This window comes from Vicia villosa, linkage group LG7, assembly GCF_029867415.1.
Source record: "Vicia villosa cultivar HV-30 ecotype Madison, WI linkage group LG7, Vvil1.0, whole genome shotgun sequence".
Classification (NCBI taxonomy): Eukaryota; Viridiplantae; Streptophyta; class Magnoliopsida; order Fabales; family Fabaceae; genus Vicia; species Vicia villosa.
The window spans coordinates 111680927-111687677 of record NC_081186.1 but is presented as its reverse complement, the minus strand read 5'-3'; the positions used below and the strand labels follow the sequence as shown (position 1 = coordinate 111687677).

The window sequence follows — 6751 nt, the reverse complement described above, 5'->3', positions numbered from 1 at the left end:
TAATTCACACTATTTTGTTCTTAACAAACTTATTATTCCTTTTAAGAAATATAAAATATAATTCTAATCCATTGTATTTTATTTTAAATATATACCTAATATATTTCATTTCTAATAACATTTCATTTCTATTTTGTTCATCAATTTTTATGATCTCTAATCATCAAAATTCAATTATACCAAATATACAAACTTATTATACCCTAATATATTTCATCAATTTTTCATCCTCTCTAATCATCAAAATTAAATATTCAATTAAAATTCAATATTCAATCTATTCAATCTATTTCAACTCTAATCATCATTTTTTTTACTCTAATTTACAATCTAATTTCCAACTCTAATTTTCTACAAACCTAATTTACTACAAAACTAACGTCCATCAATTTTAACCTTCAATATAATTTTCTACAAACCTAATTTTCTAAAATCTAATTCATCAATAAAAAAAACCTAAAAAAAATAAAATGCCAAAATTACCTCTATCTTCCTCTATCAATCTTCAAATATCTTCCTCTAATCTTCAATCACAAATATTACACCTAAAAAAAATTTATACCACAAACAAATAAATTACACTACGCCAAATTTGAGTTTTAGCAGCACCCCTACGAAAGCGCTTTTAGGAAAAGCGCTGTTATAGGCTTCGCTAAAAACAAAACTAAAAAACAAGGAAAAAAAGCGCTGCTGTAGGGGATCCTACGAAAGCGCTTTTAAAAAGCGCTGCTATAGGGCAAGAAATGAAAGCGCTTTTAAAAGCGCTGCTATAGGGGTAGGCTACGAAAGCGCTTTTTTCTAAAAAGCGCTGATATAGAGCTAGTTACGAAGGCGCTTCTAAAAGCGCTGTCGTAGCATACCCCTAAATTTTAAAAAATGAATTACCAGGGATCGAACTCCTGTCCTATATATTAAAACTATTAAATTATAATCTTTATGAAACATAATGAAAATATAAAATAAAATCATTTGGTTCTTTAGTTAAACAAAAGAGACAGAGAAAAATGAAAAAGATTTGGAAAAGCTCTCCTCCCTCACCCGAACCCTAGTTGCCGCCGCTGCAGTTTCTTCTTATTGCGTCGATTGTCGTTTACCACCACTAACATATCCTTCATTGCAATGGAAGAAGGAGGCATAGGAACACTCTCGGAAGTTCTCCAAAGCCTCAAGAAGTTATTGCTTAGGTATCGCGACGGTCTAGAACAGCTTGAGCGTCTCGAGAATTCCACCTCTACCTCCACTGCCAGCCTTAATTCAGAACTTTCGTTTACTATAAAGAAGTTTATCAACCAGATTCAATCCCTCTGCGTTGAGATGGACCGCCGTTTTGTTGCAGCCAAACCCTAACACAACCTCTGTAAAAGGTGAACAAATTGAAATCGCCTTGATTCCGATCTTGTCAATTTTTTATTTTGTTGCAAATTGTTGTTTTGTATGTATAAGATTGTATGTGCTGGATATGGTTTTTTACAATTTGTTTCGGCAATTGATGTTAACGAGCTACTGATGAATTGTCATTTTTTATTGATAAATTCATTTCTAAAATGAACTTAGGGAATGAAGTTAATGTTATCACAATATTGAATTGAATTTATTTCAATTTTTTAAAAGACGATTCAATGTAAAATGTAGGAAACAGTTAGTTTATTGATGATTTGTGATTTTGAGGATTTGAAAGGTTTTTATGTGTTTTGAGGGAAACTTAGGGAATGAACTTAGTGTTGTATTTTAATGGGTTAATTGGTATATTTTTTTTCAATTAATAGTTATAGTATCCAAGAGTTGTGTCATCAATACTGATATATGTAATGTTTTTAACAATTGCATTTAGTTAAAACTTAACCATATACATTTGATTTTTAAATTATTAGATTTGTGTATGGTAGGCTGTTTCTTTTCTGTTTTTGATGCGTTGTGTTTCTTGGAGTAGGCTTTTGAGATTTGGTCATTGTGGCTTATGTATCATACATGAAGTAGTTTAAACAAAGCATTGGCGTGTAGGTTCATCTGTCATCAGGAAGTAAATTTAACTTCCAAAAATATATCAAAAGATCTTTGGAGGGTGACTTCAAGGTAGTTGTCAAAGTCAAGGAAACATTTTTGTACTGTGCATTTGAAACATTATATTTTATCTTTCCAGCGATAACTGATTTGAAATACATACTTACCATTCGTGTTTGTTGTTATCGACAGTCCAGTCCTTTGTAAGTATTTTGTTCTCTCTTTATAATTTTCTTATTGATGGCAATCATGGTTACATTACAACACATGCAAATCATATATTAAAGTTTAGTAGATGATATATTACTAAACATATGATTTATCACCTAGGTTAGTAGATGATATATTAACTTATAAGTTTGTTCTGCCGATTGTTTTTGTTTAAAAAGAGCTTAGAGATTTGAACCATTCCTCAACATCAGCCAAGCAAGGGAATTCCATCCACCATTTTGAATCACACCTCTATCCTTAGAGATTTGAACCATCCCAATATTGTCAGGTCAGTTATTTGTTTTCTTCAAATCAAGCTTCGATGAATAGATTTATGGTGATTATATATATGTTTGGTGTGTGTGATATCTACAGGTTGTTGCAAATTCTAGCTACTGAGGAATATATGTTTGGTGTGTGTAAATCTTGAAAAATAGTACATCACTAATCCCGTGCTTAGCATTCACACTTTCGAAAGAGTAACTCATCTTTATACTAAACTATTGTTTCTATAGTGTAGTGCTGCTTTGTTTTATATCTCAAATTTCTTCTACATTTTGTGTTTGCAGTCTGTTCTACATCAAGCTCTTTTTGGAATTTGTGCACCCAAAACTTCTATTCATGTATGATACTATATACTTTCTCTTTTTTACATTGTTTAAAACAATCCAGGATGGTTCAAACCATGCAAAGTAATGTTATTGTAATTTTGTTTTCGATTTGCAGAAGGCTCATCTGAGCTATACAGCACCTGAACTTTTGATGGGCTCAACCAATTACTCAACTGCAGCTGATATCTGGTATATGGGCTGCATATTTTCTCACATCATTAAGCGCCAACCGCTGTTCAATGATATAGACAAGCATAGGGTATTGGCTGAGATATTCTGGTAATTTCATCAAAACACGATAACTATTTCTATGTTCTCTCTGCATGTATTAACCAAACAAAACTAATTAATTGAATATTTTTTATGTAAATAAGTGTTAACTGATATTTAAATTTGAATTTTCATTTCAGTATGGGAATTTAAGGTTTATGAGTTAATCGTACCTGTGTGTATTATTGTAGTCTACTCAGTGTATTATTAAAAAAATAGATATAAAATGGGATAATATATTGATTCTAATTTTGGCTTCTTTACAGATCTATACTCATTTTGCTATAAAACATGAGATGGTCACTCTTTTAGAGTCTTGAGTAAAGCAACATGTCAACAATAATTTATTCGTTATAATAAAGACTAGAATAAAGACTTGTTGGATTCCATGCTACCTCAATGAAGCTCCTGAATTTAACTCTTCCATTGATGGTGCCAATAAAATAACAAAACTGTAAAGAATTGTTCTTTCCTGAAATTTGGGGGCAATTCAATGCTGCTAAGGTAACCAATTTCCATTTCCACCATTCATTTCCTTCACTCTTTAGAGGACATCCTAGTGCTCTTGATTTGGTTTTTGATATCCATGATTTTTTTCCAACTTATTATATGATACATTTGTTTGTGTGTCAGAATGTTTAAGCATGGCTTATCTAATTTATAACTTATTAGTTTCATAAGTAGGAAGATTAGTTTCTAATTTCTAGTGTAGTGACAATTTACTTATGTGACTTATCTATAAGTCATTTAGTCAATATGTATTATACTCCTTTATTAACTTTATTTTTTTTCTTCTTTTTATTCTTATATGTATACATGCGTGGACAATTGAAGATAAATTAGAAGTTGATTTGTGCATTGTTGGAAAGTCAATTATGGCCATCGAGGAGTCACGTTCGGCGGGAGAGAACTAGTTTTCTTAAGGAGCAAATCAGTATATATATATATATATATATATATATATATATATATATATATATATATATATATATATTGTATTTTGTGTTTTGAGAATTTGATTGTAAACTTAGCTTCTAAAGCACTTATAAAATTAGTGATGTTTTATTTGTATTTTGATAATAAATATATGCAATACTTGTAGATTCAATTCATAAAATGTCTCATATTAAATGTATTTTTTTTAATTTTTATTTGTCTAAGATAATAAAAAAAGCATAAAAAAAACGCAACCTACGAAAGCGCTTTTGTAAAAGCGCTCTGATAGGGGGGCTACCAGAGCGCTTTTCCTGGAAAAAGCGCTTTTATTGGGGGGCTACCAGAGCGTTTTTCTGGAAAAAGCGCTCTTATAGGGGGGCTACCAGAGCGCTTTTCTGAAAAAAGCGCTCTTATAGGGGGGGCTACCAGAGCGCTTTCAAAAGCGCTTTCATTACCTACGGCAGCGCTAGCTTTGGCAGCGCTTTAACGCGCTTTAGTAGCCCAAAAAAAGCGCTTTCGTAGTCCTTTTCCGAAGTAGTGTTATAAAAATTAAAACGAAATTAACAAATTAAAACGAAATTATACAGAAAATTAAAAAGGATTTCATACTTACCTTGAATGGGGAAGAGATTTTGGGAGAAAATGAGGAAGAATGGTTGGAGAAAATGGGGAAGAAGGGTTGGAGAAAATGAGGAAGAAGAGAAAGAAATTGGGGAAGAAAGGGTTCTGGAACGAGAGAGGGGAAGAAGCTTTTTGGCAAAAGGTAATAAAGAGTTTAGCGACGTGATTTTCACGTGTCTAGGTTGCGAAGTGAAAATCACGTCGCAACTTACTAAAGCAATAAATGTGTCAGTCAACGTTCAGCATTAATTATGGCGTGGTATACTAAAAATACTTGCGACGTGAAATACACGCCGCAACAAAAAAAATGAAAATTTGAAATTCCCCCTATTGAAATTCCCCCCTTTGTCAGACTACTTTATCTGTTCTCAATTTTTTTAATTTTATTTAAAGGTTGCGACGTGTTTTTCATTTCGCAACTTTTTTTTTAAAATAATATTTAAAGACACCCCATGTGCCAACGTTGGTTTTAGTTTTTTAATATAAAAAACCTATAGTGATGTGATTATCATAGATGGTGAATTATGATTACCTTATTAAATAGTTAACCGTTTTTATATGATAGCTACAATAATTTTATTTATAGTGAAAAAAATAATTTAGTTTTAGATATTAGATTTTAAAAATTGTTATTAATATATTTAAATCTAATTATTTTTATATTAAAAAGCATTATTTATATATATTTTAGAATAATATTTTTATTAATTGCATAATTTTTATAGAAAAATATGTTTAAAATGATAAATAAAACTAGTATATGTTTTGGTTAATTATTAATTTTGTTTTCTGATAATCTTAAATCTACCAGAAATTTTGTACTCCCTCCGTTCCTTTTTAAGTGTCGTTTTAGAAGAATTTTTTTGTTCCTATTTAAGTGTCGTTTTATAATTTAATGTTATAATTTGTCATTTATACCCTTATTTTCTCATTAACTCCACCTCAAAATTTTCAATTAGTTATTGGAAAAAGAGAGTTTATGATTGAATTTATTTAGAAAGAGAAAAATAAATAAGGGTATATTAGGAAAAATAACTCTAATAATCCACTATCTTGGTTGAAGAGCTTTTTGCTAAAACGACACTTAAAAAGGAACGGAGGGAGTATCACTTTTCTGAAACGGCATTTTTGTAAGTATTCCTGCAAATATATTTCGAAGAAAATTTTGAAGTTAAGCAATAATTCTAGTAGTATGAGATTTCTTAGCAATACGAGGTTTCTTTATAGGTCTGTTTTTCTAATTTTTTGTGGAGGTGGTTATGATTTTAGTGGAGGTTTGGCATGAGTTTCTTTCCATCATTTTTAATAATCCCAATTTATAGATAAAATTGGTATAACTTTGTGACATTTGGCTATTTTATCAACTGAGTTTATTACAACTTTGGCAACAATGTTGATTTTGTGAAGATAAAGAGCAAAGAAAAGAAAGCAGTTGGTTCTACATGGTTAAAGAGGAAAGAAAGTTGCTTTACTTTTTGGTTTCTTGCAAAATTGGTGAAAGTTAAAACTATTTGTGAGAAAAAAAATAAAGAGCGCAAGAAAGGTGTGATAAATGAGTCTTTTATCTCATTGCACCACTTATTAAAAACAATTTCCTATATGTCTTACAATGAAATTTTTTTCCAATGTGCACTACTTTTTAATACTTTTATTTAAGTATATAACCCTTTGTTATTGAATGGACATAGGTTCATTTTCTTTAATATATATATTTTTTTAAGCCTTCTGTATAGTTAAAAATATATTATTTGAAATAAAGTAATTTTTTTATTTAATTTAAAAAGTAAAATAATAAAAATATAAAAATAAATAAAATTTATTTTATTTCAATTATATATTTTAATTATACAAATTTATTTTCCACTGCAACAACTTAAATTTTCATCGCAATACAACATATAATTCGCAGCGCAACAAAATGCAATGACGAATATATTTTTAATTGTATAAATTTATTTTATGTTGTAACGGTTGCAATTCACATTTTTAAGATATTTTATTCTTCTAAATAATGAAAAATAAAATAAATTACGAAATTGAGTTTTTTTTTTAAATATGTAATTGTCCAGACAAAATTGGAGTACTACACTAATGCTTCTTTA

The 6751-nt window shown here is 29.6% G+C and overlaps 1 long non-coding RNA gene across 2 annotated transcripts; it reads left to right on the top strand.

The window, feature by feature from the left end:
* Positions 1-1005: 1005 nt before the first annotated feature.
* On the top strand, positions 1006-4024 carry LOC131618285 (uncharacterized). Of its 2 annotated transcripts, XR_009288787.1 has the most exons (7): positions 1006-1364; positions 2391-2500; positions 2587-2690; positions 2781-2834; positions 2938-3101; positions 3359-3596; positions 3927-4024. It is a non-coding gene; the product is annotated as an uncharacterized LOC131618285 (long non-coding RNA). The 2 variants fall into 2 exon arrangements; XR_009288786.1 differs by lacking the exon at positions 1006-1364 and having other exon boundaries at positions 2183-2500.
* Positions 4025-6751: the final 2727 nt, after the last annotated feature.